This window comes from Melanotaenia boesemani, chromosome 5 (genome assembly GCF_017639745.1).
Source record: "Melanotaenia boesemani isolate fMelBoe1 chromosome 5, fMelBoe1.pri, whole genome shotgun sequence".
Classification (NCBI taxonomy): domain Eukaryota; kingdom Metazoa; phylum Chordata; class Actinopteri; order Atheriniformes; family Melanotaeniidae; genus Melanotaenia; species Melanotaenia boesemani.
Genome location: NC_055686.1, coordinates 33159051 through 33181672, shown reverse-complemented (window position 1 = coordinate 33181672; position 22622 = coordinate 33159051). Strand labels below are relative to the sequence as shown.

Genomic DNA, 22622 nt, shown 5'->3' with positions numbered 1-22622 from the left:
CTGATGCACAGCAGCCTCTGGCTGTGATCAGCGTGTCCTCTGCGGGTATGAGCCCAGCATGTGAGCAGTGTGTTTCAGTGCTCGCGCCTGCCTGTGTGATGGATGCCCCTTTTTGCAGCACAGGTTAGAAGGCATCCTTGATGGGATAGGCCAACTGTTCATCACTCCTGCCTCTCCTTAGTTGCCCCACTCCATCCCCCCTCCTATTCCAGCTGCACATGACGAATGGGCTACACAAGAAATGTGCTCTCCCATATCTAGCTATTTTTCCTTTGGCACAAGCTTTTTGTACCCCTTTTGCCATCCCCATCCATACATCTCCTGTGGAAGGTTGCAGGTTAATGAATCTCCAATGTTTTTTAATTTAGTTTCAATCTCCAGCCCGACAAGTTAGACCCATCCTTGCTGAACTAAGCCAAATAACGTCTTAGATGTTCAGCTAGTCTAAAGGTATACGAAGCAATTTGTCTTGTAGGTTGAAATGAGCTTTTAACAGTTATATATTGACGCTTTGGAGCCAGAAAAGGAACACCATTTCACAAACTCTTTTTTTGTTTTTACGACCAATGTTCATTATTATTTTTCATCAGGGAAAAACAATACTGATCTTAATTTAAAAAGAGGCAACCTTGGACAAAAATCACTGTGAACAGAGCTCCAATAGCTCAAATAAATCTTCTTCATCTAAGTACACATCCTCTCCTGATGATTCAGTCGAACAACATTAATCTTTGTTTACCCTGAGCTGCCAGAAAAGATACCCCGGGATTTATGCACACTCCAGCAGCCTCACTTCCGTATAACTGCTCCTTCTAGCGCTCCTCACACCACTTATCCAAACAGCGAGATGTTAAGTGAAATGCATCAGACTTGAGTATCACACCTAGCCATTAGTGGAGCTTGTTGAAGTTTCACTTTTCGCTCAGATGACAGACAGGCAGGAAAAATAAAAAAAAAATAAAAAATAAAAAATGAAATAAAATCTTTAGGATCCAAATTACCATCCACTGAAGCCAAAGGAAATATGTTCTGAGATGGAGATGGGGCCGTCGGCAGGCTTGTTAATGGGGGTGACTTGATAAACAGAGCAATTCATCATCAATTTCCCTGGCAAGGCACTGAAGAGACTAATTCTCTGCTCCTCTGGAAGGGAGGGGTGGTGGAAGGGTGGGGTGGGGGGTGTCCTGTCCTTGATGATTAATTTGAATAAACAGAGGAACATCAACATTAACGTTGATTGCTGATTAAGTTCAGATCCATTATGTTCCCCCAGCTGAGACCCCCCACCCCACCCTTGCTTCTGTTTTTCTTTATTCATCACTTAGCTGATATCCTTCTGTCTCATTCTCTTCTTCTACATCTCAAAAGACTGACAATCCCTTAGACAGTTTGTGTGCTTGTTAGCATCTGGTGCTAAAAGCTCTTGAAGCAAAACTATATTCTGCTTATTGACAAAAAAACAAGCATCCAAACGGGCGTTTACTGGCTGCTTCACTCCTTTCTTATGTTTTCTAACTGATCCAAAAAAAAGAGAGAAAAAAACTAAACAAATGGAAATAGAAGAAACTTTCTCTTTATTTCAAATCCTGACATAGCTAAATCCACCTGACCTGGATGAGGGCGTATTAGTGGACACTGAGTCCTTTAGTGTCAAATGCTCGACAAAATGGTAAATGGGTTTGTATTTATAGTCCTTTTGACCACTCAAAGTGCTTTACACTACCTGTCACATTCACCCATTCACACACACACACACTCCACACACATATCACACATATGTGTCTGGTACACACATAAGGATTTTCTAAATCTAAAGAGATTTTTTATCTGTTAGAGACCCCACACAGAAAGATAAAAAAAAAATAAAAATCAGGCACTGATTGAACAGTTTTGGTGTGTGGTGGCTCTGATAATCTCATCACAGAACAACACACACATAACGAATCTGTCCCGCAACCGATCTAGAATCTAGTCCTCCGAGCCATCTTCAGTAATCACGTTATCTAATGAAAATGAAGAAGAAGAAATTGCTACAACCGGAAAACACAAAACTCAGCATGGCAGAGGACATACATGATGAAGTAATAATGGTGTCTCGTGACTATTATTAACAGAAAATTCCAGACCTAAATGAATATATCAGACCGGAGACAGCGTGGACGCGGGCTTTATCATCCTTCCTTGCTCCCCAGTCAGCTCGCTTTCCTCACACACGTGAAGGTTTTTGGTTGTGAACATCGAACATGTTTAATACTTGCGATCATCGGCCACAAACTGTTTTGAAGCCGACTGTTGGGACGAATTCGGGTGTTTGCTGTCCTTGGTCAGGAAGGGGGAAGATTAGGACAAAAGCAACCCGTTAATCTCTATGAGTGGACCCTGCTGAGGTGTCTTGCCCAAGGACACCTCAACATGTAGTCAGAGAAAGCCTGGAATTGACCCAGCGACCCTCTAGTTGGAAGATGACTGCACTTTCTCCTGAGCTGCAGCTGCCCTCCAAAGACATGACATGGCAGGTAAACTAAGGTTAGTAATACTAGGAGGAAAACACAGTTTTACATATATGTGGCCAAGCTCAGACCATTACTCTTATATAAGATAAGATTGAAGGTATATATTTCATTTTACTTGGTCACATTGGGAGCACACTATTTTTATGTAAGCCTTGATTGACCAGAAACTATTTAACTTGTAACCCTTTTAACGCCTGTCCCAAAAAATAAAAGACAGATTTTTTTTAAGTATTTATTTGACCATTTAAAAAATGTAAAACAAACAAACAAACAACAAATCCCCCAAAATAAACACAAAACAAAACAAACAACACCAACAAAAAAAAGTAATAATTGACATGTATTTACAGTGTGACGTCAAAATTATTGTAGTGCAAAATGTATCCAACAGGGGGCAGAATACAAGCATCAGATTGTAAACAGCATGATCTTCAGGAAAGCTTTTACCCCATGCTGTTGCAATAGGCATGCAGATATCATACATTAGCCGTTACAGGTTTAAATGTACACAAAATATTTACGCAAAGGTATTGCTTAGCTCGACTGTTTTATTTGTTTATTTATTTATTTTTTATAATAAAAATAAACAATTTTACTATTAAATAAACTTTGCTATATGTGATTCATTTGTGTATTTAATTTCTAATAAATCCTAAATAAAAACTATCTGATTTAATTTAGTTTAGGTTTATGGTCCTAAATCTCTCCTTAAAGACTTTTTTTTTTTTTTTTTTTGTTAGTTTCTTCTTAAAGTAAGAAAAAAAATAATAAATCCCTTACTGGTTTGGGATTGGATTTGGGTTGAATATGTTCTTCAAAAGTATGGTTTGAGGAGTTGTAGTATCATATTTTTAATACTTCTTTTGCACAGGTTTGCCTTTATTCTCTGTAAATCTATGTTATATTCTGTTTGCATAAACAAAACATTGTCTGTTTGACTTACTGACTGAGAAAATAAGTGCTTCTAGGTTATGTGGAGCTATAAGGGTCACAGCCACACCTTGGTTCCACCTCAGATAAAATCCAACTTTGTTGAAAACGTCCACTCTGAAAATAAGACCTTTTACCACGGAGGATTATTGACAAACAAATCAAAGAGGTAACTGTACACCTCAAGAGGACAAACTAAATTTGGTGCAGCAATGACACACACAGTCAAACACAAAACTGCCACAAGCAGTGTATCAGAAGGAAAGCTGCTTTCATTTATTTATTTATTTATTTTTGACTGAACCTGCAGGACAGATCATGACAAGATTACAAATTCTAAAGAAATAAAAGTAATTTCTAATTGGCTGTGTCTCGTCAGATCACACATTCTGCTGACAGGGATTATACTCCACCTAAGTAGTCTGAGCTTTAATCTATACTCTATTTTTCATCTCGTTCACATCTCAAAGCACTAAATCAGGTCTCCTTTTTTATACATTGCTGCACATCGTCCTCTACACACACTACTCTTCCCGAGCAAAATGTTTCATGATGCATTGAGAGTGCATCCTTCAAAGCAGCCATGTCCCTGCTAATGGTGAGCTGAGAGTGAAGAGTGGTATTTAAATCAACTGAGATGTGCCGTCTAAGTCCCCTGTTTATCACTCTGTCATGTTGCAGCTAGTGCTGATCACTAGAACCCAAACATGATCTCTTCCTGACACCAAAGCCTCTGCGGGTTCTTAATCTCCTGGGTTACCCCACCCCATGACAGCAAGACTGTTTCTGTGCATACAAATTGCTCCTCCACTCTCCTCTCAGCCCATAATGTGATGAGTGGCTTTGGTTACCGGTGAAGACAGACAACTTTCATTAGAGGGTTTCAAGGCGAGCGCAAATGGCTCCGGGGCCGTACACAGGTCACAGCAATTTGGATCATCACCTATGGAGAGCCTCTTCTCATATGTATGGATAAGGATATGATATATGCGTACAGTGCTTTGCACTGACACACACACATACACACACACACCTCAGCCTGGTAATATCACACAAATCACATACATACTCAAGGTATTCTGAGTGGCTGGAAGGTGAAGGCACCAGAGTTACCCTGAGTGGTTTATTCCACAAGTTGCCATGACGATGGCAGAGTTAAGATGTGCCCTTAGCCCTAATGAGCTGCATCAACTGACATGGATGTCAGGCCATGAGGAGGTTTCCAAAAATACGCAGGATACAAATCAACACATTAGCATGGTGGCAAAAATAGATTTTTTTTTTGTCTTTAAAACTTTACCTTTCAATTTAAATATTTAAAAAAATTATAAATAAAATGTGGCTGTGTAAAATAACATGTTAATGGCAGTAAATAAATTATGCAATAAATTGTGTTAAACTTTTTAATGCATGTGCAGCATCCGTCATTTATGATGGCGAGGCATGGGGGTCTCTAAGCATGAGCTGGCATCATCCCTGATGGGGATGGGGATGTTTTAACACCCACACTTTTCCTGCATTAAAAATAAATAAATAAATAAATGGACATCTCTGTGTCTGCCCAGTGCAGCCTCTATGAGGGGCCGTTTGAGACATTATTAAGAATTACCCTCTCACAGACACGTGAAATTTAAGTCATTCACACAGTATACTGAAACCTCTCATATATTATACTAAAATCTTTCACACATTATAATAAAACCTCTCATACACTATACTGAAATGCTTTCACATACTATACTGAAATGCTCTTAAACACTATACTGAAACCATTCACACACTATAGTGAAATTTCTGAAATCACATTTCACTAGTATGTATGAAAGGAATTCTACTAGTGTGTGTGAGAGGGGGTTTTAATAGTATGTATGAAAGGAATTCTACTAGTGTGTGTGAGAGCAGATTTCACTTGAAAAGGAAGTCATTTCAGTTGAAACGGAAGTCACGCAGTAGAAAAAACAGGAGCACATTTTCAAAACAAATTGAAGAAGAAGAAGTTGGAGAACACCGTGAGAGATGTTTTGCGAAGACTTGTGCTGTTTTAATATCTGTTCATTCACCTGGAAGTAATCTCAGTAAATCAGCTGGCTTCTTCGATACTATTCTGGCCTCAGCAGAGACTATTAAGGGTTTACACGACATCAGCCGGACAACCAACAGTAGTAAGTCTGAATGAGGACATGCTAACTAGCCACCTAGCATAACTCGGCCATTGGGATATAAAATGCTGTAAAATGAAGACCTGGACAGCACTGTGAGTCATATCCTGGAGAATACACCAAACGGAGGTGAAGGGTATGTTGTCCAGTGCCGTCCAGGTCTTCCTTTGATAGGACTTCCTTTGAATGATTTCAGTATAATATTTGAGAGGTTTCAGTATAATGTGTGAATGACTCAAATTTCACATGTGTCTGTGAGAGGGTAATTCTGAATAATGTCTCAAACGGCCCCTTATAAGCCTCCTCCTGTCCTCCTCCCTCTCCTGTTTAGAATCATGACAGCTGACATGATCAGATAATCGTCTTTTCTGTCACTAGTACCGTCTCTGTTGTGCTTGTTTGTCTTTTAGCTGAGAAGGAGGAAACTAACGGTTCATACTGTATTTCCCCAAAAGTATTGTTTCTGGATGCACTTCCAATCATAAGCTTAATTTATCCGTTTTAATGTCAATCAGACCCATGTCATCCATCCTCTCATGTGAAGCTGAAGAATGAAAAATGTTAATAACAGCAGCCTATTTCAGTTAGATATTGTTTGCCTTTATTTCATATAACTTTTCAGTATTAATAATGTTTGATGGTGACACAGCTACAAAACGTACTAATCATAAGACAGCCATGTACACATACAGTATATAATAACAGATGAGGTGCAGATAGTATCTAACAAAAGTGAAAGAGCAAAAAAAAAAAAAAAAAAAAAAAAAAAAACAAGGGGGTGACTTCAGTGAATTACTGATGCAGTGCAAAAGTCAGAGAAGTTTGATCATTTATGGTGAGAGAAATTATGAACACATTCTAAAATACAAGTCAGAGTAAAACAGAAGTAAATGACAGGTGGTAGTAAGGACTTATTACTTCAGATGTACAAGGGTGGGTCTAGAAAAGTTTTGATGGGGGGGGCAGAAAAGAGCACTGACCAGGAAAAGGTTGGCAAATATTAGATATATTTTTAAGGTCTTCATTGTATGTCTAATTAAAGTGACTATCTAATGTACAAACTAAAGTAATCACTGGCTCTTTCTGTTGATACAATACAGTAAAAATGGGCATATTTTGGTCAGTGATGGTGTTTAATCATGATTAAGTAATTTGTCAGCTGTGATTAATTTGATTAAAAATTTGAATCATTTGACAGCCCTAAAATAAATTCAGCTTCCAAAAGAAAGGATTAAAGAAAACTTAACTGTCACATCACCTGTTAGTCTTGACATCACCACACTTGGTGAAAACTCATACCAACTGTCAAGCATGGTAGTGGAGGGATGATGATCTGGGCTTGTTTTGCAGAGCAGGGCCTGCACTTCTTGCAGTCATTGAGAGGACCATGAACCACTCTGGATAGCAACATATTCTAGAGTTACATGCAAAACCATCCGTCTGAACTGGCTGGAACTGGTTCTTACAACATGAAGATTTTTCCAAACAGCAGCAGATCCACTTCATGGCACACTTCAAAGTCAGACCTCAACCCTGATGAAATGATGGTGAATCCAAACCTTAGTGAACTGGAATCACACTGAGATGAAAAGCGGAACAACTGTTTTTCCATGACAAATGTAGAAGGATGATAACTTCCAAGGTTAATTTTGTTTTGCAGATGATTTTTTTTGTGTGTGTGTGTACCACATGCATTTAGACCCACATTATCGGCAATGTTAAAAGATCACAAAGGCCAGCAGAAGATGTTTCCACCATCGCCACCAGCTGTGTTTACCAAACTGCTTAACCAAACTGCTAAGTTAACTTTATAAAGTGGTCTGCTTTTACTATAATATCGTCAAAACCAACCAATTAGTTTTGGTTTCTAAACCTAACCAGAAAATCCTCAATTCAACCAGCCAGTGAAACCTAAAGTTAAGAACAAGAATAGCTTTGTAATAGTGGTTTCATACTCGGTTCTCAAAACCTCCAACATTGTACCTCTTCTCACTACTCTATATGGACATTATTATTGGTTCCTCAGCAAACACTCCAGTAAAATGTTTATTATGCTGTTAGACTGTAATTTTGCAGCATCTATTGCGCCAGACACAAAAACGACATGCGTCTGTTTGAGAAGTGCCAAAGGGGACAAAACAGCAGAAAGTGGTGCAGTGGGAATGAGAAGGGGTTGCATCAGCACACGCATTTATTCACCAAGAATCCTCCTGACAATTAACTGCTCTGTTCTCCCATGGATTCCTTTACACATCTTCAACACCTTGTATTAGTTTGGAGTCAAGGTTGTGATATTGTCACATTTTCATCACAAAGAACCTGTCTGCTCCCACATACTTCCACACATTTCATAGCACTTTGTGAGACTACATAATTTTTTAAACTTTTCTGTTTCAGCGTCAGTCTCATGCGTGCCTTAAACCAGTGGATCCTAAACTTTTTTCTGCAGGGCCCCCTTTCCATCGACAAAAATAATGTCAAGCTCACCCTGGATCCCACTATCACATGGACCCCAATGCTTACAAAGAAATACACAAAGATGTGCCACGAAATAGTCTTTAGTTTGTTTTTAATAATTTACAACAGTCAAGTAATTTATTTGTAAAGTAGTCAGTCAACAGACTTTTCTTAGTGTTCAGGGTGAGAAGTCCCCCCATTATAACTTGTTTGGCTTCATACGATCAGATGCTGATATTTTCAGACATACAAACCACTGTGGTCTCCCTTACCCACCGTTGACTATTGTCTTTACTTGACCATTACCTGGTCAAGCCTGGGACATGACATGCCTCAACTTATATAGTGGTCTTTTTTGGGGGGGGTTGAAATGTATGTTGTTAAATAATCATTTTTGTCCATTGATGTTTTAACAGATTTGTCCATAATTTGCTATCAGTGCCAAATCAAGTTTTATTTAGCCAGTTTAAATAACTATGCCCCCTCCCTCCAATTTGGGAACCACTGCCTTAAACATTCATGATTCTTCATGATTCTCTACCAGCAGATTAGGGATCTGACACTCGATCAAGAGATGTAAAACTCTAAATTTACTAATTATTTTTTTCATATTAGATTCATACAATATGGATCAAAGTTCCATATTATATTGAACTAATCAGGCCTATTGCTCTGTTGGATTTGCTGGAACCACAGAATGGCAGATAATTAAATTACTCTGAGAATTAATCAGCAGCAGTGGATATGACCTGCTTGGACAAAGGTTTGTCACTTGAACTTTTAAATGCAATGGTAAATGTTGATTTCAAATGAGGAGACAGCAGCTTTACATATCCCTTTGCTAATAAGAGAGTGGGGAGATTACAGCTTCATTAGTGGTGAAGGGTGGGGGGGGCGAAATGGATCCTTGCATTTGTCATTTATTGTTCGCATTCACTCAGTTAAATTTTGTCTTGCATATGGAGCTCAGTGCTTGGCTTACTGAGCCTAACTGTCATTTGGGACAACATGCAAATGAAACACAGGAGTGTGCAAGAAGCAAAACACACATACAGAAATGTTAATCCACTATAAATATATATAAAAAAAAAATGTACTTTGTATTTTAAATAATAAAGGTGCAGCATGTAACAAAAGGTCAATGGCAGAAAATTTTAATTTTAATTTTCACGTATCTTTAAAAAGACAAAAAAAAAAAAAAAAAAAGATTTTAACAGTTTGCAAAAATATGGAATAATAACAGCTCAACTTCTCTTAAAAGCAAGACTGCAATCTATAAATAAAAATATATTTTGTCAACAGAATTAGCAGCTATATCTGAGATCTATCCAAACTTTTTTGCCATGGGAACCTTGACACATCAAGCTAGCGAGACTGCAAAAACACACATTTCCTGATTTCCTCTCATGAACTCTGTTGGGCTGAATGGAAAAAAATGCCCCTATAGCAGGATTTAACAGGACAAAGGAGATCAACCTTAGCTTTACATCCTCACTTTCTTTAGCCTATTTACAGTCCTGAGTCCATTACTGAAGTTAAACTTACCCAAATTCATAAGGCAAAACGAATGAGTCAAGCAGCTCTCATAATGCAGTGACATTATAAAATATAAAATATAATAAGTCTATAAAACATTCCTTATCAACAAAAAGATATGTGGCTTTATAACTTGAAGTTTGAAATCAGGTTCAGCAGAAATGAAAATTAGCTCTTTTTATTTAATGCAAAGCTCTAATTACATTGTAGGTGCTTGGTTAAAAAAAAAATAAATAATTAAACATGTATATATATTTAAGTGTTATGTTGCTGCATCTACAACCATGTTTCTTACATTCAGTGTTAATTAAATGAGATGGTGAAATTGCTCTCCTGCCCACCTCCTGCCCTTTGCTGCTCTCCAATCTTCTTTTCAATGCTGCCTAAAGAAGAAAAGCCACTTCACCCTTCTGTCTTTCTCTCTTCCTCCAACGCAGTGCTGCTGCCATCATCTCACACTTCTCTCCAGCCACTCATCTCTCCTTGGTGTCCATCCATCCACCCACCATCCACCTTACCTGCAGTTCATCAGTCACTTAACCCTGTCCATGATGTATGTTTCATATCATAACATACATGTATGTTAACATACTGATAAATACATAACATTCTGTAATGCTAAAGATCTTCTTCAGACTCATGTCTGCACACATTTGGGTTTCTAGAACTTATTTGTTGGTCTTTCTAAAAAAATTATTTAACTGCTTCCAGCATGTACAAAATGTTTAAGCAAGAGTTTTGACAATAACTAGAAATATTTTATTTGTCTACATCTCAGCCTCACAGCTGTGGTTACAGTGATACTGATTTTAAATTATACTTCGTGTTTTTAAGGCATTATTTGGTCATTCTCCGACTCCTGCAAGTTTTCATATGACTGTGATTGTTGGACAGATCACTGACGAGACGACGTGGAGTACAGAGGACTGACGCAGGACTTTGTGGACTGGTCAGCAAAACCACCCCTGATCAATGCAGGGAAAACCAAGGAGATGGTGGTAGATTTTTCCAAATGCTGGTCTGCTGTCCCTTCACTGGTGAACATTCAGGGAATGGACATTGACAGATCCAGGGAACAGACGATGAGAGAGTTGACTCTTATAAGTACTTGGGTCTTCATCTAAACAATAAATTGGACTGGAATCACAAGACAGACACACTTTACAGGAAGGGTCAGAGCAGGTCTACAGTCCAGCTCTGTCCTGGGCTGTTCTCTGGACTCAGTGCAGGACATAGGTGACAAAAGGGTCCTGGCAGAACTGCCCTCCATGCTGGACCATGAGTCCCACCCCTGCAGGACGCCCTGTCTGTTCTGGAGAGCAGCTTCTGTGACAGACGGATGCATCCTCGCTGTGTGAAGGAGATACCGTAGGCCTTTCCTCCCTGCTGCTGTCAGACTTTTCAGTGAACACATGTAACCTATGTTTACATATTTATGTACATGTTTATATACACGTTTAAGTACATATTTATATACTGTGTATAATCACCCTGTCAGTCCATATACTACACAAAATATTAATTGTGTGTGTGTGTACTGTATGTGCGTTCTTATTTGAAATCACCTGTGTGCTTCTGCTTACTGCACCTGTACTGTTGCAACAAAAAAATTCCCCCACTGAGGGACTAATAAAGGTTTTTCTCATTCTTTTCTTATTCTTACACTATTGACCTCATGACTACTTACACCATTGCTTGTTCTCTTACGCCTGAACAGTTGTACCCACGGTCAGGTTGGAGACGGGGTAGATGTGTAGAATAATCTTTGAAACAATGACTCATTAACATTAAACTATTTTTACTGGATATGGAGAGATGCAGGTGAATCTTTTAGGTGGATCTTGGATGCATCACTATTACCATTATATAGGGTAATAAATGGATCACATGGGCATCATATGTGGCTGAGGTTTATTCCTGACTTGATTTTCAGCTTGACTTGCTAACCAAACTTCCAACTGAGTTACTTTCCCTTGTGCCCAACACAAAATTTTACAGTTTCCAGAATTTGGCTCAGTGCAAAAATAAATAAATAAATAAATAAAATGCTCAGAGATTCATAAGGACTCTGCACCTGTTCTTACTCCCTTCTGTTACTGCCACAGAGGCATTAACATACACATGACAGATAAAAAAATGTAATAATCTTCCAGTTAGAATTACACAAGCTACTTCAGTTAGGGTTTTTTTTTCTTTTTAATTTGGAGGGGAAAAATAAGAACACACACACAAAAAACACATGATAAAAATGGGGAAATTTTACCATTAAATATTAGATGAACCACTGTGTTAAAGGAAAGGAAAAAGACCCACTTTACAATTTTTATTTTTTTTTATCCCACTCTGAACAGCTACTGGAACGCTCGGCAGCATGAAGACCTACTCAGTATCTTGGTGGTTATGGCTGATCAGTGTGTTCCTGGTATACAGTTAGTACCTTAGATATACAAAAACGAAAGAAAAAAAAAAAAAAAAACCAAACAAATGTGACATGAAAAGGATGCACGAACTTGATCTGCAGAAAGAGGAGTGTAAAGAATTACAACTGAGATAGATACTAAACATCTAATCATTAAATTTCTCTTGAGATCTGACCTGTTTCAAATGAAGAACCTGCTATGGATGGATGGAAATATCTAATAAATGATATTCATTTGTATATCTTTGCATTGTTATCAGTTTTACTATCTACATACAATCATTCTAAAATCTAGATTTATACCTAACCCTGATTTCAGGGTTAGGGTTGAAAATGTGTGGGATGTATATTGTGTAAAGTGTTCTGCTTAACAGAGAGTCTTGGCATTATCATGCTTGCATTTGCCAGACTGCTACACAACAGGAAGTTGTTTGGAGCAAATAAAGTGACATTTCCTCATCGGTTCTACTGTTTGTCTCAACTCATTCTGCCAGCTCAACAATGGAAATGACGAATCTCTTCATTTTACTGCCAAAATATCCAACTTTAATCAAAAGACTTTGTAAATCACCTTTGGCACACACTGTTATTTTAGAAAAAAAAATGCATACAATTTATTGGATCACAATTTATAAATAAAGATGTTTGAAAGGTGGTTAAAACCAACACAGACATAAGCCTGCCATTGTCTGGATATGAGCCAAGATACCGGGGAGTCTGGCGATTGGCGAGCAACTGAATAGATCCATCAAATGTTTTTTTCTCCCAGCGTTTTGGTGCCTTACTGATGTTAGCAAAGCTGGGACGGAAGTCTCATTAGTCTCGATACATCAACATGTGATAGCTAACAACCACATGTGAAAGCCCTCGACAGCAGTTAGTGTGTCCCTGAACCATGGCAACACAGATGCTAGCAAAAAACTTTGTGTTTTTGTTCATAATAGATAAAAACAAGTGTCAGTAATTCAAGAAAACCATTGGGATAACTGTTTTGTTTATGGTCAACCCTTACCCTTTTGTGAAAATATACCAACAAAATGCACTCACACCATCTGATTTCCGCTCTTTACAAGGTGCATTTTCCCTTCAGGTTAAATTTCAAAATGGGGCTTGGACAGCTTTATTTCCATCGAAAGATGCAAATGTAACTTTAACACTTTCTGATGCAAATGGAGCATAATGGAATCTGCAGGAGGTTATTATGGCTGCTGATCAAATCCCAGTGGCATTCAGTATGGCAGTTGCTGAATTCACTTATTATTATATTGAGCCATTTTAACTTACTTTTTTTTATGAATACTGTCAACATCAATATTGAGTGGTTGCTGATGTGGATATTGATGTTTTCCTTCTGGAGAAGTCAGAAAGGCTCATCTGGCAGCAATCACTGCCCAAGTGCTTCAAATCACAGCACTATTGTTTGTCCAAAACCACAATCAGTGCTTCATTGTGGGAAACAAAAGGCCTCTGGTTCCCTAACACAATTAAAAGTCGTTGGACAGTCAATTGTAGCAGCTGTAGCGCTGCATCAAGTGTTCAGAAGTTTTGTGCAGACACCAAAGCTGGATTCAGCCTGAGGTGGCCTCGCTGTGAAGAACTCAGGGGGAAGAGGACTGTGAAAACTGAAAGAGCATGCATGAGAGAGAGAGAGAGAGAGAGAGAAAGCCACAAGACAAATCAGTCCTGCAGCCTAAACACTACTAAACTCAAGCTGCTTGCCAACATTTTAGGAGTATATGAAAAAGAACTAAATACATGTCCCTATAAATACTATGGGAAGCAACAAAGCATCGATCAACGAATGACCAATAATCCAAAAGTACTAACTTAAATCTAAATTAAAAGTCAAAACATTAATAATTTCTAAGACACCCTTGCTCGTTCTGCTGCAGGAAGTATGGCCAAGTTTTCTTCTATAAGGGTGAAAATTCAGCACTAAAAAGGGCCCTGAGAGTACTTTTCAAATAACTGTAAATCTTTAGGGAACATTTATAACTTCATTTACCCCCTTGTACTAGGGAAAAGCTGTACTAGAAAATAGTGTTTATGGACAAAAAATGCAAACACAGACCATAGACAGAATGAATGAGGAGGCAGTGGTGAGGGGGGGTTTCTTACAGATTTGACTGCTTACACGTGAAGGCTCATTTATGCTTCCTTACGTACGTAAATAGGGACATCTGTTTGAAACGTTGTCATACATTGTCCTCCTCATACTTTCATGCAGTTTTTGCGTTGCCATGGTTAAGTGAATTCTTCCACCAGTGAGCAGCCCGAGGCTCAGAGTTCGCTCCAGCGAGCCGGAGTCAGTTTCAGACACTTTTGGCAGCTGCAATGCGTCGCAGTAAAGTTGTTTCCAACCGCCCAATGCGCCCTAAACACTCGCATTATGTCTTTCATCAAAAGCTCGTGCAATTTCTACAATTGTTGTCCTCTTCTTCAGTCTTCTTCTGGTTTCTTTCCCTTTCTGGTCTTCTTCTTCTCTGTTTTGTTTCTTTTGCTGGTGATGTGTCAGCTATTCTGCTCAGCACTGCCCCTGTGTTTTCAGGTGGTATTGCTCCATCTTCCGCATCAAGCGATGACAGATAGCTAAGCTTCATGAGACCTGACCAAATTACACAAGTAGCTGACGCAGAAGATCCGTCTTCTGTATCCGTCTTCTTCACGGAGCATAAATGGGCCTTTAGAGTCGGACCTCTCTTTCACAGAGTTTATGCACCAAGGTGCAAATAAAACATCATAAAACTCAATGGAAACATGTAACATGGACAAATGTTGACTTAATACAGCCGAAGCATTCTTCCTAGTTTTACTGTGGGCTCAGCATGATGGTGCCCACACCCTAGCTGGCACAGATGGGGTAAAGTAACACTCACTTTAACTAATGTTAAAGCTCAGATTTTTATAGTTATTTAATGTATATTTTTCCAGGTGATCTTTTTGACAACCAATGTCCATTTACAAGAGAGACCTGCTTCAGCTGAAACTACCCAATTAACCAGGTCTGACCACACCCAGACCTGAAATGATCCTTTAGCTGCTGAGGTACTGTGGGTTGAAATACATCATGAGCTAAGGGTGTAATAATACATCCATCAACACTGATCTACATTAATTCAATGACCAAAGATTCAATATTATCTATTTGATTTGAAAATATTGATAAATCATAAATACAGCAATTATTTGTAAGAAAGAAGATGTGGAATTGTTTACATTGGCTTTGTTCCAAAAACCAGCATGTTTTATTTACCTTTAATGAGGAAAATCTCTGACTGAGTTAAGGAATTAAGTCATATTTTGATATTATAGAATCTTTCTGTGTTAAATCAGCTTGTTATATTTTCTCATGTTGATATCTGGATCCTGAAATCAAGTAAAAAATGTCATGGCAGAATTTGTGACACTGGCAAACACTGATTGAATCCATGGAATATCGTATCATGAGCAAACGTGTGATTTCCTAATAAACAGTGTGACTCATTTCTGTACAACATAAAGTCAGCTTTGTTTGATCGCTTCTGTTGGTTTTGACTAAACTTAATGAGTCAGACAGAAAAGGAACAAGAGACACAAAAAGAATCAAAACACTTTTTAATTTTCAGACATAAGCCTAAGCAAACGCTGTAAAAAGGAGCATTTCTTCAGACTTTGAAAACATTAAATGACAAAAAGAACTTCACAACCCTAACAGACTGCAATCCTAAAAGGCCTCCAGCTATAGAAACACCCTGCTGAGAAAGAGCAATGAGCTCATCACCTCTAAAATAAGGCCACAACTACTATAGTCTAAGAATTGCTACTGCTGGGAAAGAGAAGCGCCGAAAAATACGTTGCTAAAACCTATTATTCTCTGTTTGTTTCTCTGCCTTGGTCAAATTTTCTTTGTGTTACAGCTCATTAAATTTTCATGTCATGCTTTGATGTTCTTGTCAAAAGGTTGTTAATAATTAAAGGCAAAGGTACAATTGGCGTGCTGTTGGATGAGTGAGATGGCAACAAGCAGCACAGCTTTCTGTTTGTAGTTTCCTTGCTCACTGGGTCCAATCTTTGTTGCTTTTGATGTCAAATAGTCACTTTTCTTTTCAGGAAAAAACATGACATTTCTCCCTCCACCATTTTTTTTTTGTTCTGACCATTTCTATAAATCCAAACTCAAACTGTGATGGGGGAAAAATCCCCTCATGCAGTGTTGCTATCAGCTGGAAGGCTAAAAGCATGTTAGCCCAGGGTTTCTATCCAGCATTCCCCCAGCCAGGTTGATGAAACCTGTTCAGAATGCTGATTATTTAATGTAATCTTGGGAAGCTTTTGAACATCATAACACGTGTGGGAAAACAACAAATATACCAGACTTCTGAGTGGAAAAACACGGCACATAAAACGCAAAATTAAAACTAAGTGGCAACCATTATTACTTCTGAAACTGCAAATTCCCGTTATAAACGCTATTTTATTACACAATTTTATACTTTTAAATATTTTGAAAGTCATTATTTGTTAGGCTGTATCTGGATTCCCATCAGCATTAAAATGGCTTGTTATCAGTGCCTTAAGTGAACCAGGGAAAGAGATAATTTTATCTCCTCTCTTAATGAACCAGATAACTTTAACGGCAAATAATCTGCAGTCACTACTGCTCAGCCATCCAAGTCTTCATCACTTGCATCATATAATATGATTAACAAGCAAAGTGTTCTACTTTCCCTGTAATATCAGTGTGGTACAAGTGGGAAATCCAAACAGCAGGCCAGCAGAGAACCAGTAAAACCACCCAGTCTCCAGAAGCATGAAGTCCTGGTGAATAATCAAAGAGCTGCCTGCCACTGCAGGGAGAAAGCTAACTGTCAGACCTTTCTCAGTACAGCCTGATTGGCTTCAGCTGTGATACTGTCTGACACTAATGGCATCTGGGGTGTCTCCACATTTTGCTGAGAAGAACTAATGAGTTGAGGCATGGTATACTACCTTAACTTCACAGAAAGCTCAAACTACGCCCTGCAATACAGCAACAAAAGGCTAACATCTCAGTTATTTTCATCTTCATTTTCTCTGAAGATTCCTGCCTGTCAAATGGTATTTCCATAAATTTAGGCTCAGGCAGGAAAGTGGCTCCTGTCACTTTCAAAAGTTCCTATAATTTGCCACGTGCTCAGCAGCTTAGCAACATACCTCGTCTGCACACCAAACCTGATGAATAGCTACTATTCTGCAGTTGTACATATCAGGATTTACACTCAGACATGCTGCAAGTAAAAAAAAAAACAAACAAAAAAAAACATTGGCTTTAAAAGTGCCTTTTCATTATCTACTTTACTTTCATAAACTAGAATTTGCACTCCAACTTTCTTATTTGTTTTAATTGTGGTAATTCTTATATTGTTTTAGATGTGTTGTGCTGGTTTTATTGTTGTGTTGCAGTACACCTTAAAGAGAGCCAAATTTCTCCCAAGCAAGACAAATAAATAATTTTTAAACTTTAAAATGTTGACATAATGTAAAGAAAAAAGTTTTTTGTTTGTTTGTTTTTCTTTTTGTAAAAAATTAAGGTACAAGGATCAACAATGGAAAGAATGGAATCATTATAGAGAAGATAGCGTGCTTGATTCAGAGGCCTTTCAAGGCTAAAATGCAAGAATATTCTCAGCCTAAGTTTCAATAATCAAGGTGCAGTAAAATAGAAAAAAAGTGCAAGGGAATTTCCCTACAAACTACTGTATTGTTGTTTGGTATTTGTTTGATATTTTTAATTTGGATCTATACTTTTGATTGGTTGACTACTGAATCTTTGTTTCAATGACAATGGACTTATTGTTCTGTAAACTGACTCTAAATTTGCTGCTCTTAAATGACCTGAAACCTTTTAGAAACTGCACCAAAACTAGTCTGAATTAGACTGTGGTTATCTGGAAAAATCCTGCAGAAGTTTTTACTGTTATGCAGATGTTTTCAAAGACAGAATTACAAGTGGCAACATAAAAGGGACTTCAGTCCTCCCTCTAGACGATTTTCATGGCATAAAACACAGATTCCTGCAAGAGGAGACTACAAAAGAAGTCCCATCTATTCAACACTTTTCTTCATTGATCATTAAGAAATTTGATTAAATGTGGCTTTTGTAAACATTGGGCAAATAGAAGAATCAAGCAAACAATTTAGTGATTTTAACCCACCGGGTGGCATCAAATCATTAATAAATATAGTGCTGTATTACTTTGACAAATGGTTGTTTTTCCACACTCATCTGACTCAGACCCTGAAGAAAGGAAGTAACCAGAAAAGTAATTTGGATAACCCTATGGCTAAACATATCAATGATATACAACACACAAAAACAAATTGTTGTTTAAGGCCTGGACACCATCACAAAGAATATTTGTGATTGACTGAAGCAAAATGCAGTCCACGGTTTATGCAGGCGTAAGCAAAGAAATTGATTTCAGTCCTTTTTTGTTGTGTTCTTGATAAATGTGCTCTGTGTTGTTATTGCTATCTATTTTCCTCTTTTCTTCTTGTTTTTGTCATCTAGCATTGGTATTGGTTATATGTCAGCTGTAAACCAGCCGACCGCTTATTCAGCTGTTTGCAATATATTTTAACAGGATATTCACTGTCTATTTAAATGAAGACTATTTAACATTACTCCAATTAAAGTATCATAAACCTTTTTCTTACGTGGAATTTTGTGTCAAAAGTTTAAAGTTTAAAGACATAAAATCCCCCAGCACAGCTGCCCACCATCATACAGATATGATGGTGTATGTTGCGTGGAAGGTCATCCACTGTGATGCTAATAAAATCATATTAGATTTTTCTGATTCAGAGCAGTCATTGCTCCATTTATCAAAACTTGCCCAGACAACACAGTATCCTTGGAGGAGAATTATTATTTAGGCCACAATGTGCTGCAGAGGACAACACGACTGTGCCAATCCATTGCATAAGTGAAATTAAAAAGGAGAAACTGTAAAAGTCTTGCAGAAGTAGCAGAAAATGTGAAAGATCACAATTATTTTTCTTAGTGGAATAAATATTTGTACAAAACATTCTTTGAATGGGGAGTCAACAGCATTTACATATCAATTCTTCCCTTTTTTAGAAGTTAACTTGCAAATAGTTTGTTCATTTACATTTCCCCCTGCAGAACACCGAATTGTGCTAATAACAAGAGGGTAAGCGGGCAGCATCTTCTGGTAGAAAACAACAACAACAAAACAAATCTTGATTAATTTCAAACCAATTTCCAAAGAAATCCTGGCTTATTTGAATGAATGTCCATAAATATACAAACTATATACATTTATGAGCAGCAAAACTTTTCAAAACAAAGCCATTCACTTATTTATTTCTTCATTTTTCTAACAGTAACAAACAATTATCTGTCAGCACTTTGCATGACAACCTCGGCCTGTTTTAAATTCCTGTCAGGGCAGTGACAGGGCCAAAACAAAATGAAGCGATATTGCTGTCAGATGCTGTCAACGCTTTTATAACTGAGGGCTTCTCTTCTTTTCTCATATGCTGACAGGAATGCAGATATTACCTTTGTCAGTTTCATTGTCCCTTCTGTCCACTTTTCTCCTCTTGGTCCTTTCAGTACTCCCATCAACAAACTTCTTTTTTTTTTCTCTCTCTCTCTCTCCCTTTTCCCCACTCATCTTTTTCCATTTCCACTTCTTCACTTCTGTCCTTGCTTCTCTCCCTTAAATCACTGACTGTTTAGTCTCCCTTCCTTCCTTCCTTCCTTCTCTTCTGATCTGAAAGGCTGCTCATGTCTCTTAAGTCACTCTAATCTTACAACATCAGCTCTGTAATGCACCTCATTATGAGTGGTGGGCATGGCAATCAGAGTTATAAACCCTCACTCTCCTGCAACCCTCGTCTCTTTTAAATCCACTTTAATTCAAACTCCTGAGTAATGCACACAGATTTCAGGATGAGGCTATATGCATCCAAGGCCAAGACGCCAGGCTCATTGGGCTTTTACACAACCTCACAATGTAGCCAAACGAAAATGCACAGCATCTACCATTAAAGCGTACTGATTTGCTATAAAGGTGTTACCAAAGCCTTTTATTAAATATATGGATTATGCTGTGTGAGCAGATCCTTTACCCTTCACGCATGAAATAGGGTGACATCCTGTTTCTTGAGGTGTGAAAAAATACACCAGATTTACACATGAAGATGAAAAAAATCTCAGACATAAGCTACTGCTGGTGCCCCACATGAGTATTTTTACTTCATTATCATGTCTAGTGTTTTATTGCATCCACAAACCTCCTCATGGTCTATCCTCCCATGTGACAAAAGGTAAATAAAGTCATAGTGTCATAGTCATAGTTTTTCTCCAAGAGCTGGCGCCAATTAGTATAGATAAAAAAAGAAGGGAAGAAACACATAAAAAAGGCGGTTTAAAGAGGGAGATAATAGGATGAGCTATGAAGAAGAGAAAAATGCATGCAGACTTGTTTGTGCAGCTAACTGGATGACAACACTTTCGCTATATTACTGAGCAGACAACACATGCAAATTAAATATGTTTCTCCTTCACTGTCCTCCAGGTAGAAAATGTAGCCAAAACAGATTGTCAGTCTTTCTGAATCTATGAAAGTTTACAAATTAAAAAAGATTCCTTTACTCAAACTTAATATGTTGGCTTCCACGTTGCTCAGGTGATGGACAAAATGGAAAAAGAAATGTGGCATAACAGTACACTGATCTGCATCAATACATTGATTCATTGATCATTGATCCAAACTGGCTCCTGAATTTGTAATACCAGCAAACACTGAATCGTTTTCCATTGAATCAATATCATTAACAGTGATCAACTTTGTAATTTACAAACATAATTTTGTAAAAATGGAAGTTTGCATTGTCATAAAAGGCTGATCATGAGTAGAAAAAAAAAGTCTCTTTTTTTTTAAAGAAAAACTATTTTATTTTGTCTTCTTATTGCAGCCAAGGTTATCTGCAGTGATACCAAAACCTTGGAAAAATAAAAAAGCTGAAGGAACACAAAGACAGTGAGAACAAGACATCTGTTACATAACCATCTGATCCACTTTTTTTTCTTTATTTCTTTTTAGTGTCTCAGAGGAAACATAAAACAACACAGAACTGGAAAATGTTAGATAAGTAAGACTAATCAAGCCACTGTAACACAAACTCTGCTAATCAGAAGGAACTTATGTGAGTTAAGCTACCATCTTAACAAGAGTACAGCACGCCATCCTAAAAGAGAAAAAAACGCAAACAATGGTAACAGAAAAACCTTCAGAAATATTCCAGTTTCTTAACTTTCTCCTGCTTCATCTTTAATATGAGAAAACACTGAACACAAACACGTTTAAATTTTAACTACACCCACTACTTTTTGTGTAACTCCACTCACTGTTAAATTTGAAAAATGCCTGAAACTGCAAAGGTTGGGGTTGGAGGTGTGGGGGGATCAGGGATTGAAGAGTAGGCGGGTCGGGATACACAGGTAGAAATGACTGACAGACAGCAGCTCAGCTCACTGGCAAGTTACAAAGTGAGATTCACAAAGCAGCTACAACACAGCGCGTCTTTGAGGTGGAACACTTTCCCGTCCTGAATCTCCTCAGCTACACATGAACCAGGTGGTCCTGAAGCGTATCAGTCTGAGCCGTTAGCGCTGTTAGCTGCCTGTCTGCAGCTCCAGCAGCTCTGGAGAGCTGTGGAGACTCGCGGCAGGTTGTGGCAGCTGCTGTAAGTTGCTGCTGCTACGATTTGAGCTGCTGTCTGTCACCAGATGAGGATCAGCAGGTAAAGAATAAAGTCTGGTGTTACTTTTACACCCTTCAAAAGCACAAATCTGTCCCATTGCAGGAACATTTAATCAGAAACTCTGTGAAAGAATAGAAGTCCTGAACTAGCAGATCTACATCATATAAGTTCACATCCTTTCGAATGTGTTGGTGGGCATGGTTTTCTACGTCTGCAAGGTGCACCCATCTGTTTGCATCTGGACAAAGGGGCTTTGAGGTTTTTAAAATTTTTTTCTCATGAAGTAGATAACTCTTCATGTCATGAAAAACGTAACCTGGTTTTACTCTGTAGAGGGCGTTATGTGGCATTTTTACCCACAAAATCCCGTTATTAAAATAAATAAAAAAAAATAAATTATCAACAGAATATGTGTTTTTCATCACAATTAAGTAATACAGTGATGTTTACAGCTCAAAAAACATATTTTTGGGTGCACTACCCCTTTAATAGATGGACACATTCTAAGTAATATGCTGCCTGTTTGCAAAAGAGCACAAACCTGGATGGTCCATGATGACACTAGCTATGTTTACATATCACACTTTTAATCAGACTGAATGTTGACTCAGGATAAAACTGCGTCATGTAAACATGTCAGATGATCCGATTGGCCTCGATCTGAAAGAATTTTCAATCTGATCAAAAGGGGTGATTTAAACTTTTCACTTTCGGATCATTTGAAAAAAAAATAACGGAACACATATTCCGATGGTTTTGTGGTGGATGTTGTCCCTGCACCTGCTTGAACCACATGACATAATGAGTTTTAGGAAAGACAGCAGAAAAACAAAATGGAACTATGTTAGAAACTGA

The 22622-nt window shown here is 38.0% G+C and overlaps 1 protein-coding gene across 5 annotated transcripts in view; it reads right to left on the bottom strand.

Annotated features, from left to right (window-relative positions):
• Positions 1–22622, bottom strand: part of nrxn2b (neurexin 2b) — an 815055-nt gene that overhangs the window by 499892 nt on the left and 292541 nt on the right. The gene's annotated exons all lie outside the window — the stretch shown is intronic.